This window comes from Atractosteus spatula, chromosome 6, assembly GCF_055471065.1.
Source record: "Atractosteus spatula isolate fAtrSpa1 chromosome 6, fAtrSpa1.hap1, whole genome shotgun sequence".
NCBI lineage: Eukaryota > Metazoa > Chordata > Actinopteri > Semionotiformes > Lepisosteidae > Atractosteus > Atractosteus spatula.
In genome coordinates, this window is record NC_142711.1 from 29,901,984 (window position 1) to 29,915,100 (window position 13,117).

The following is a 13,117-nucleotide window of genomic DNA, read 5'->3' on the forward strand; positions in this document are numbered from 1 at the left end:
ATTTAAAATGAATCACAAACAAATTTAAGGAGCTGAAAAGGCCAAAACATTTGGTTTTACCTGTCAAAGAGGGTTAACGCTGTCAAGCTTGACTGATCCTACCCGATCAATCCAAATGCTGAATTCAATCTGCCATTCTGATGTGAAACTGGGAAACTCTTGGGTCAATTGTTCGGTCAGGAAAGAAAAAAAAATGCCAGGCAGGAAATAAATCTAAGGTGACATTTATATTTAGTTAGGACTGAATATTTCGTTTTGCATTAGCTGCTCTTATTGCTGGCTACTTTCAAGAAGGAAGCGTCAGTTAGAGCTGTCCAATACATGAAAAAATAAATCTGAAAGTTATGAAAAATAAATGGTTGTAACTATGGTCTCATCTTTACTACATTTTTAGAGATTGTGATTTTATCAAGTCTATCTCCAGCCTTGTTCTCTGGATGACGACATCTGCAAAGGTGACCCCTAACATTATTTCAATTGCTTTCCATGCCATACTGAATGAACAAATGTAACCTACGTCAGCAAAGCTATGTACCAGTCCTAAGTAAACAGTGGTATTTAATTCCCCTGGGGTTATCTGAGGATGGCACTTCACTTTTGTGGCAGACAACTGGTTCAGACTTTATAAGGAACCAGGGGATTCTGCTAGTTACAGCTTGTGAGAAGTGCAAAGATAGTAATAGCTGTGTGGTGCTGCTCAAGTGAAATAGCTGTAGTCTGTAGAACATGCTAGATAATTTCAGAAATAGCAAGAGTAACAAATACAGATATATTTTAAACACAGTTAAATGTTCTTTGAGTTTCTACAAGCCCTTAAAAGAATAACTTTTAAAACATGAAAAAGAATCCCACATGTAAAGGAGCATATTGCATTACTCATTTTGGATTTTTTAAGAGATCAGAGAAAAATAAAATGGAAAGGCAAGGTCCAAAACTAAATACCAAGTCCTATAGGGAAGTACTGCATATAAGTACATTAGTAACAGAAAACAGAAATAGTTCTGTTTAGGTTTGGAGTTTAACTACAGTAGTAGTCAATCTTACAAATGACATTAACATTTTTTCTATTAGTTAAAACTATGCTCACAGTGGATTTGATGTACTTAAAAACATGAATTTTTCAGCATTAATATTCTGTATCCACTGCAACAACTTAGTTTAAATAAAAGCATACAGCAGCTCATACAATACAGTTTGAACACAAAGTTCAATATCAATGTTAAACATACAGACACAAAATGAGTATCTCAAAACTGTATGAATAGTATGTGTAATAATTAAGAAGTAATTATTGATAGAGTACAGTATTTCCCAATCATAAAATAAACTGAAAAATGTTTTAGATGATAAGGGTGCCCTTTTGCTTACGTTTTCCAATGGATTTCTGCAGAATTAAATTATGAAAAAAAAAGACCAACAAATGAAGCATTCCACTAAAACAGCTGCTACAGCATGTAAAAAGGGGTGTTTATAAACTGGCACATCAATAATCGTTTGGCTACATACTCTAAGTAAATGGCTGGTACAGTAGATAAAAGTAAGAACCCGTGGCCCACACCTCTTCCTGATCAAGAGAAAAGAGAACACTAAAGTTGATTAGCCAATTAAAGGAAGAGATTAAAAATGTTTAAATTAATAAGGAGGCAGGAAAGAAGAACCTTACAATATGTACATTTATAAACACACAGTTACAGCTGTACATGGGCTTTTGCTAAACATTACAAACCATTACAATTATCCAAATGAATCGGAAGATCTTACTGATTTTATTTTGGAAAACAAAATAAAACACTGGAAAAGACATTTTGTGCTCTCACTCATTCAAAGTGTTAATGTGGGTTAAAGTTCTTTTTCAAATCAGTTACTGATGAGCCCTTCCAGTATTGAGAGCAAATCAGGCTTAACAGTAATATTTCATGTCACTAATGAGTATGAATAAAGTTAACCTGTTTCCCATTTATGGGCTAAGAAGATTGAGATGTTTAAATCTTAGCGTATGATATACAGTACTGTACCTAGAATTAGTTCAAGTGGATAGCTGAATCAGCATTCTTGTTACTATCTGTTTTACTCTGTTTAGACCGGTAACATGTTTTAGAAGTACTCTACCGAACACTGAAAAACGAAATATAGGTTTATATACAGTAATCTGCAAATTAAATTAAATTTCTAAAGCAAAATGTCTGATAAGTGTAGTGTTAAGCAAGCCCATTCAGTCAGTTGCTTAGCTGAGCTAATGCCATCTGTGCAATGTAAACCACTTCAAAGACTCTATCTGGCTGCAATGGGCCAACACAAAACATTTAGATCACAAGCACCAGAAAGGAAAGCTTATAAACATTGAGCCTGTCCAGCTGTCTATTTTAGTTTTAAACTACTGTTCACTTGGTATGTAGCATGTGTGAACAGAAGGTGATTTATAAGAATTGCTGTCTGCAAAAAGGGTGTCGGTTTCCTCTGCATGACCTTCAGAAAGACACAGATTGAAATACAGTTATTAGGATGCCTCATGCAGAAAATGGTACTGAAAGAATGGCAGAGAATGCATATAATAATACTAATATTAGTAATCATAAAATATATTTAATTTTATAACCAATATAATCAAAGTATATACAGATATATTTTAAATACACTGTTGTCTATATTTTATATGTATATGTTGTCTATATAAGCTGTATTTTTAAATGTGTTGGAAATATATTTGTATATAAATATACACCTCAACTCACAGTGCATTTCCAAAACTCTGTGGTGTGGCTCCAAATGTGCAGGTGTGAACCCATGCGAGTATTAGTTCAATAAGAGTCAAACCACACTGAACTTTCCACGTGACTGGTCTTAGTCCAGCTAGAGGCTCATGCCAGGGTGATGTGACTTGGCTGTTCTTCATACAGTATATGGATCAAGAAAATCATTACCTAGACTCCATTATGTTATTATGAAAAAAGTGTAGAAGGTAATAAAGAAATAGTTTTTCAACTTTATGATATATTTTAGTCATCAAAATGTATTAAATACCCATATAAAAAAAAACAAGAAATGCACACAAGGAAAACAAATTCCAAAAAAGCTCCATTGCAGCACTTAATAAAACTTACATTAAGTATATTTCAGCAGTCTGTGATGGCTAAAATATGCTTTATATAAATTAAACTATGAAAATGTTTAAAAAACTACAATACTTTTTATACAATAACATGTCTGTGGCTTTACTTTAGTTTCATATCAAAAACAATAACTTGCAAAATTACTTGCAATAGTAAAATTATAACAGGCATATTATTACACTAAGAATTAAGTGTTTTAAAGATTTCAAATATTTTTTCTATTGCCTTGCCTATGAAGCTTGGGCCTCTGTAGACAATACTAGGAAAACAGCTAAAAGGTCCTATCTGATCAGCATCATACCCTGGGTCTGTGGTGACACAGATAAGGACATCGTAAGGCTATTCATTTTGAAACTCCCTAATGATACAGTACAGTATATTATGTAGCATGCCTCTTCTTGGTCTTGTACCTACAGTATGACAATGGGTCAGAAATCACCGTCCATTACCCAAATGGGTAACAAACCAATGAATCCAGAGGATGGATATAAAGATCAAGATGACATCATAACCAATCAGCAGCTGCCATTTCGTGCTTTAATTAATAGTGAAAAATTCATTTCTTAGCTTGCTTGCCCACTGGATCACTCATCTTTTCTCTCTCCATCTAACCTGGCAATCTGACTTTAAAAACCATGTTACTGCAAGCTGTCTAAATAAGAACTTTCTTGCCAGGCAGAGAGAGTCAAGTCAATAAAGAACAGAATTCTTTCTGCAACCAGAGGAATCTTGTGTGTCACAAACCAATTGCTATTTGTGCCTGATCAATAAAATTTAGACAGTTGGACACTCTTTGAAAACATTCTGAATATCCAAGCACATTCAATAAAAAGCTATAGTCTGTTTGAGCTGAGTTTCTCCCACCCAACTCACTTTTGGCCGGGCTCAACCAGACAGATGTGCACAGCCTGTTTTTAAACAGCAGCAAAATGCTAACTTCCTTGCTGAGGCATCATCAGCAGTAGCTAAGCAAAGCTCTCTCTCTCTGCACTAGATACTTCCAGAACAAGCCAGCAGCTGATGAAATGGACCTAGGAGACAATACAGCCCAGCTCCATCTTCAACGGGAAGTCCAAAAAGAAATGTTTGACCAACAGATCTTTGAATATAAAATGTCTATATTCACATTATAAATCTTCAGAAGTTTAGTTTAATTCATGATAATAAGTCTTTAAGATAATTAATGTGATTAGCTATATGAGATTGAAACCTACGAGTTAGACAATAAAAAATGTGATAGTTGATATACTGTATTTTAACTCTGATGTTATCATTGTACTGTAATACCTGAGTGAACGATCAATTATTCTTATCAAAGCAGTTCGATTCACAAGAGTAATATAATATATTTGTTGGTTTGCTGTGCATGTCTTGGTGTTGCATCAATTAATTGTATATTGTGTATTAAGAATTCTTGTGTGAGACTGCAAATTACCTGTATTGTGGTTGACTAATTTCTAACAGTCATTAAGTATTCAAACCCTCATCACTACAATGTAAAGACAGCTTCATGTCTAAAGGCAAGATAGATGTTCCACAAGAATAACATACACAATTGGCAACAAGCAAGTATTTGTTTTGAGGATTTTAAGAACCATAAAAATGGTTACATGGGTTTGTTTGGGCTTTCTAGTCCAGTGTTTCCAAAAACATTTTGACATGATGGTTCCATTTTAGTTTTCACCAAACCCTTACCTAATTGGAATAAATTTAACCCCTTTCATGCATAGTTATTGTTCATTTGCATTTTATTTATTTGTGGTGTTTTTATTTTAGATTTTGTAATGTATGTAATAATATATTGTATTGTAATTCTGATACATTCTATAAGGATTTTTAAACAGATTTTTTATTTTTGTAAAATAACTTTGTACCCATCTGGTGCAAAAGTATCATATATTTAAATATGTATATATTATTGAACATTTCCAAACAAACAAAACATATTTTCAGTAAATTTATTTTTTTTAACATTTTAATGTAGTTGTAGGAATGTAATACAGTAGTTCAAGTTTATTGCATGCTGAAAAGAAAAGAGACACAACTTTTCAGCTCTGGAGCCTTCTTAGGGTGTGTACACACTTTTACTTGTCCCTACTGTATGTAATACAGCATAAAATATAAATTATAAATTCAAACCAATTCAAATCAAACCAAAACCAGACTAAACTGTAGTAAACATGACTCTTCCAGGTATTTACTTTTAAAGATAAAACAGAAATTAAGCAAAAAAAATAAAAGTTTATCATAATAAATTAAATTAATTTAAAGGGATGGAATGAGATGGATATTATTTTCTCTCGCAAGCTCAGAATTAAGTCTAAAGGATCAAAAAGCACAAGGTAAGTCACTTTCTCCTTCCAGCCAACTGCTCTCTTTGTTTTAAATACTGTGTGAGTAAAAACAATAACTGATTCTCAGAGAAAAGAAGAATAAAAGTGAATGATCAAATGATCAAATTCTCTCAAAACTTCTTTCCATTTTGGGTAAATGGGGTAAATTTTACCCAGTACTCCTCAGACTTGAGGCTTTGATGTTCTTTTTACACTTGAGTGACAGTTGTCTTCCTACTGTGGTCTGTCGCCTACTGTTGCAACAGGTGTGGAAATTAATCCACAAAAGCACTGAACGGATTACATTTCGATTTTGCAACAGGATTATCCAACGCAGTATCTGGAAAATAATGTATTAACTCTTCAGAAAGGCAGTACAAATCAGAAACATATTTTTCTTTTGATCCAGGAAATGCTGATCAATACTGTATCTCCCTTTTGAGTTAAGAGTTTGTTGATATAAGGGAACAATACTTTCAGAGCTGAATTTTCTTTGTGAAAGCTCTGGTGGCATTGTAATGAGCAGTGATGTATGTGTTTCTTCCTTGAACTTTCAAATTTAGTTTATTGGTAGCCTCAGAAATGTCTACAAGGTAGATTAAGAAGAATCTTTACTTCATGCTTGATTTCATAGTGTTGACTCAGCATATTTCCCTTTGGCAATTTACTAATAGTTCTGTGAAATAAGAAAGTTTTATCCGTAAAATCTGTGCAGAAATCTGCAAAAGCCTAGCATTTAAAGCACACCTTTTCACAAAATTCACAACTTAAATGACCAAATTCAACACATTTATTTGTATTATTCATTATTTAATTTAATTTATTATTAATACATTTATTCAATCTTATAGCATAAGATGAAAAACAGACAATTAGCTGGTAAAAGGTCTAAAACAACAACAATAATAAGGGTCCTACCTTTATTATTTATTGGTTAATTTATTGGTTACATTTATTGATTAGGTCTTAGCACCACATACTTGTCTATGAATCGCACATTGAGTCCCAATTTTGTATCAGGATGGGATGAATGGCAAGAGTTATACAGATTCTGCTTGAAGCACAGAGCAAAATTATTTAAAAAGTCAGTAAATCAAAAGCTACAAAATACTACACCAAGTAGTTCAACTAATCAATTAGGAAACTGTGCACAAAGCAGGGACACGAATGGCTGCATCTTGACTATGGACTGGGTGATTGAAAATTGTCTCAAAAAGATCCAAGAAGAGATTCTGGTTGGAAACTTCAGGGGCATTCCTCTCCAATAGTGCAGTAGCCTATTCCACGACTTAGCCCAATAATTGTCTTGCACATCACAAGCTCATATAAGATGCTACATATAACAGTAATACAATAAGACAGTAATACAGTACAGCAACAGTACAATACTGTCACGATTGTAATCCTTCTCCCTAAGGGCGCTCCAGCTCGTTCACATTCTAGTTGATTTTGTGCACCTGTTCCCTGTTCCAGCCTCCCTACAAAAGCCAGACGCTCACTCTGTTCCGGGCTCTGCGTTGGAACATGGATGCCCAGAGGCCCGCCTACCACCGAGTTGCCCTATGTCCGCAGCTCGAGGGCATTGGCCTCCTATCGGCGTCCCGAACCAGCCGAGTCTGGGACTTGGAGCTCCTGATCCCGTTCACCTTTTTCTCCCTGACCCTTTGCCGGATCCAGTTTTTAACTTTGTCTTGTTTGTTTCGGATTGGATCACTCAGCTCTGGACTTCTGCCTGTACTGGATTTCCCTTAGGACTGTTTGCCTGGACCATGCCCCCCCCCGAGCACCTTCGTCACAGCCCCCTGTTCGTCTGCCTGCCCAGTTCCTCATCTCCTCCCCGTGTTTGTTCACTCCCTTCCGGATTGTGCTGTCTGCAGAGGGGCCTGAAAGACGCTTCCTAAAAAATACCATGATACAAAACAACGTTTAATTACATTGCTTAGTCAGAACTCAATCCAGTATCATAACATGGAAAACAGACCATTAGCTGGTAAAGTGTTTAAAACAACAACAATAATAAGGATCCTATTGGCAAACAATCTTCATCTTTCAACAATTAATTGCTTTTAGGTATAAATGAAGTAAATAGTCTCTTAGTTTTTATACAGGGGATCTGGTACCTCCTTCCAGAGGGTAAGAGAGTTCTGTATTTTTTTAAAAGACTGGATGAGAGGGGTCATCTAAGATTTTATGTGTAAGGTTAAAAATATGCCGCTTCTTTAGACATAGTTATTGAGTACAAGGATGCACCAGTAATCTTGCCACCAATCCTGATCACCTTGTTCAACTTGTTTTTGTTGTGCAAGGACAAAGCAAGTCCACAGCTCTGAATACGAAAGGTTTGATGCTTTCAAAAATGACACTCAAAAAGTGTCAGCATTGTGCTTTCTACATTAAAACTCCTCAATGTTCTTATAAAATACAACCTTTGTTGTACCTTTAAATACTTTGCTTCTGTATTGGTGCTCCAAGTTAATTTACTATCAATACTAGTGCAAGGGTATTTATAATCTTGTTACAATAGCCCTTCCATTCAGTTATAGAGTTCATACAGATGCAGCCATTCAAAACAAGCGGGGTATGCTGCGGTACAACACGGTGGGCAGTTGCAGTATACCGCAATTACCATATGCAAATTAGATTCAAATTAGATTATGTTAATAGTATCCAGAATCACCTTGTAAAACCCGCAGGTGGAGCTGTCGCCAGAAAACACCCAGTTTTAAATCCTGATCACTGCTGAGGGACAATCTTTATTCAATTAAGAATTTAAGTAGTGTACTCTTTAGACTTTTAAATTTAAACTGTGCATTACAGCATATTAATCATTATAAATTAAAAAGTTGGTATATTTTATGGAAGCAAGATTGTTCTGTTTGACAAAAGTACACAACCTACCACCTTTAACACAAATATTTTAATTATGCAGAAATATTTTCTTATAAGTCTTTACCGAAGATATCACTAATAGTATTAATAATGAATGACCTTGGACAAGCTGTAAACTCAAAGTATTACCCTGGTCCACATTCTTTGTAATTGTCTTTGTAAATGAAAAGACTTTATTTTTTCATTGACAAAAACTAACGCCACAGCATTTAGTTGGTCCGATCACGTATTCGTTCCAATCATACAAAGTAAGTCTTAAGAATCTCCGATTCACCATGCCTTTCACATGCTCATAAATGATATTAATTTAGGAACATAAACATAATATGTAAACTGTACTGTATATTGCTGGTCTTGGTAGTTTAAAGAAAAAATACACACCAGTATTCAATTTCTCCCTAAACATTTTAAGCATCAAAGTCTTACATATGGTTATTTTGGAAATGTTTTTTATGTGCTCCTTCTGATCATATATTACTGTATGTTTATGAACTTTGTAAAAATTGATCGTTTAAACCTTTTCTGCGAATACGCTTGTTATCGGATTAAACAAAAGCATACTTTTAGAATTGGATTAATAGGGAATATAAGATGGATTCGTGTATCTAAACAAATTAATAACAGTATAACTATATTCATGTACTGTTGCACAAACAGTAGTATAAGAATTTCCATTGATATATGCTTGTCACATGACCACCTCGGTAGCATGATAGCTTAAGTGACTGACTTTTAACCGTGAGGTTGAGTGTTCAAACCCAGCTGTTGCCATCAGTTTTCTTTTAACAAATAAACATCTCTTTGAAAAACTAAAATAGCAAATATTATAAGCATTATATTGGCATTTTTTATATTTCTAAATATCACCACATGTTCATACTGTACGTACACATCGGTACCACAGGATGTAGGACGCAAATCCACATGAGCCCGAAAGCCCTACATTAATGTTGTAAATTCGCCTGGTGCTGCTCGGTTATCGCATCTCTATCTCTCTCTGTGTCTACATTTTTTTTGTAAACAAACCGGTTTCACAGGTATTTTCAAAGTAGAATAAGGGCAAGTCCATCTTCCCCCACTGACATGTTTTCTTAGAAAAACAGATTCACAACGCGAAGCTGTGTCAGTCTTCTGTGTAAAAAAAATCTATTTGAACACCGTGGGTGCTGTTTTTAAGATGCTGCTGAGTAAAGTATAGGAATTTTCCTGCTGTTAGCAGTATTGTGTAGATAGTGTATATATGTATATATACTTCTTTTTGTGCTCAGCTACTAAAATTTCCCTTTAGTTGTAAAATTCCATATAAATATTCAATACTAAGTGGATTAAAACATACACAGTAAGGAGATTAAATGATTAATCATGCATTTTGAATGGCTGCATCTGTAGGAACAAAACATTTCTTTGTGAAACCACTTATCATCAATAGGAAACTGGTTCCGGAAGAGATGAACTATGATATCGGGAACAGGGAGCTTCTAGCCATCAAGCTCACCCTGGAAGAATGGAGACACTGGATGGAGGGGGCTCGACATCCATTCACCATACTCACGGACCATAAGAACTTGGCCTATCTGCAATCAGCCAAACGCCTCAACTCTCGCCAGGCAAGATTCCATTCTTCTCCATATTCTTCTCCAGATTCAATTTTTTCATCGCTTACACCCCAGATCCCAAGAACATCAAGGCCGATGCCTTTTCCTGCCTACATAATCCTCCCAACGCTGACATTTCCCCTGAACCCATCATTCCACCTACCAAGATTCTCGCAGCTGTACGTTGGGACATCGAGGACCAGGTGAGATGTGCTCTTCGAGATCCGGGCACTAAACAGTCCATTGACCTAATCTCCAGCGTTTTCTGGTGGCCTTCCCTGAGGACCAATATGACAGAATATGTCCGGGCCTGCACTACTTGCTCCAGATTCAAAACCTCCCGGCAGAAGAAAGCAGGTCTTTTACAGCCCCTTCCAGTTCCCACACATCTTTGGTCCCATCTTTCAGTCGACTTTCTTACAGATCTCCCTAAGAGTGAGGACAAGACTACTATCATGGTAGTAACTGACCGATTTTCAAAGGCTACGCATTTTACATCTTTTCGTTCTCTTCCATCTGCCCGGGAGATGGCTGACCTGTTTGTTCCATTTGCATTGCATTCCGAAGGGCGACATCTCTGACAGGGGAACTCAATTTATTTCCAGATTCTGGAAGGCGTTCCGCAAGGTCTTCGGGGCATCTTCCTCACTTACCTCTGGATATCACCCAGAAGCTAATGGCCAGGCAGAGAGGATAAACCAGGATCTGTTAACTTTCCTGAGAGCGTATGTCTCCACAACCCAAGACGACTGGGTCTCCCTTCTTCCATGGGCTGAGTACGCTCATAACTCCCTCTACACTTCTTCCACCAAGATGCCCCCCTTTCTTTGTTCACTCAGTTATCAACTTTCACTTTTCCCTCACACAATTCCTGAAACCAATGTCCCTGCAGTCAAGACCTACAGTACTTCTCCTCCCTCCATAAACTTTGGTCAAAGGCTTGAACCGCACTGTTAGGAACTGTCTGCAGACAACAGACTTCCGCAAATACATACCAATGACCCTTCACCAGATTAAGACAAGGACAATTTGTTTGGTTATTTACCAAAACATTCCCCTCCAACAACTGTTCCACAAGCTGGGTCCTTGTTTCATAGGATCCTTCTGGATTCTTGCCCGGATCACACCTGTTTCCTACCGTCTCGCCCTTCCTCCCTCCCTTAAGATTTATCCTACCTTCCATGTTTCCCTTTTGAACTTACCACAGATCCTCGCTTTCTAGACCAGAACCTTCACATTCCCATGCGCACCCACTTAAACAGATGCTCACGCCCCAACTAATCTTCCTTTCACTCTCGTCACTTTAACCCTTTCTCTATTTCCTTACTGTTGCTCTCTAATTTGGATTCTCTTTGAAGCTCCCTAGTGTGCGTACACTTTTTCTTTCAGTTTGATCTCTTCGTTGGTTCCTGGACTCTCGCTTGTTTCTGACCTCATTTCTGCCTTTGCAATTTGGATTTGTTGTCTTGATTGAACTGTCCCAGCCCAGTTTTGACTTTCGCCTGCCCATTGGTTTTTGATTATTAGGACTTGCGATTCTGTGACATTGTAACACTTTTTATAAGGACTTCCTGCAACAACGCGGGGAAATCACCAACTTGAGCCCTGCAGAGGGTCTTTATTTTTTAGCATAATGATTACTAACTCAGAGGGCATTAACATAACAGAGAGCAACATATTTTACAATAAAAATCAATGTATACTGATGGAAAAAAGAAATGCAACATTCTCTGGAATAGGAATACTAGTTATAGCTTATGTACTTTCACAAAAAGTTATCAATTTGTTTTAAGCCCTCTGACCAGCAATATAGCTTGTGTAGTGAGGCATTGCAACTGGCCAATCACACAAAAGCTCGTTAGGTGGACTTTTACTCAACGAGGACCAGGTGGAACAGTGCCTGATCAGTTCACCTTTAAAAAGGCCTTAATTCAAAGCTTAGCTCGCTGCAAGGAAAAGGCCATACTTAGTCAGTTTTCTGTGCATTCCATAATGCCTCGAATGTCATCAGATGAAAGGGAGAGGGCCATTGGCATGCTGCAGGCAGGCATTTCATGTGCCAGTGTTGCCAGACACTATGGAGTAAGCCGCTCTACTGTGTTCCTACTGCAGACAAGGTTTCAGCAGACCGTCAGAACAAATAAACATCCAAGACCCGGTCGCTCTCGAGTGACAACACCAGAGTAGGAACGACACATCAGACTTGTCTATCTGAGAGATCGTTTCAGATCTGCCACCAGTACTGCTGCTGAAACTGCCGGCAGACACAATGGCTGCATCAGTGACAGGACAATGAGGCTCCATGCTGCTGGCCTTAGAGCAAGGTGACCTGTCAGGGGCCCTCTGCTCACACCTCCTAGACATTACACCTGACTGGCTTGGGCCAGACAGAGGCTGTGATGGATTCGTCAGCAGTGGCATCAGATCCTCTTCACAGATGAGTCACTCTTCAGCCTGTTCCACGCAAACTGGAGGGCCAGAGTGTGGAGGAGGAGGTGTTGCTTTTCTTTTTTCCATCAGTATATTTCAACAATTATAGGGACTGGAACATGACAGAGTACATCTACAGTACTGAAGAAATTCAACTAGGTAGCTGTGTCAGCAAACATAGGCTGCAAAGGAACAGAGGAACCTGAAAAAGGTTCCACAGCCGAAATGTTGTCTACAGTACTCTACATTCATGTTTTCTGCTTGTAAACAGAACTTTCATTCTGTTTCATTCAATTGTGTGTAAACACAATAATTACGGTAATTACCTGTTAAGCTGAGCCCTTAAATGTAATTTAATTTTAGTCAAAACAATTTAGAAACACTTGTAATTTGAAAATTAACAATGAATGAGAGAAAGCTTATGTGTGAGAGAGATATTTTGTGTGTGAGTGAACAACCATACATGACACTGAGAGGCAAAGCAGCAGAAGGTGTGAGATGCTGTACACACACAACATGGCATATTGTATTGCAAATGTAGAGTACAGTACATGCAAAGATAAAAGCAACAGAGCAAAATGCCGTTAAAATGAACTTTTATGTACAGTATAATACATTGTAAATGTACATCATTCAATGTAACATGATTAACATGATAGGAACATGTAATACCGTATAAATTAAATTACTTATATTTTAACTTACATAGTAACATAGTCTAAACTTCTTTGTTTAGAAGACATGAAGTTGGAACAGAAAA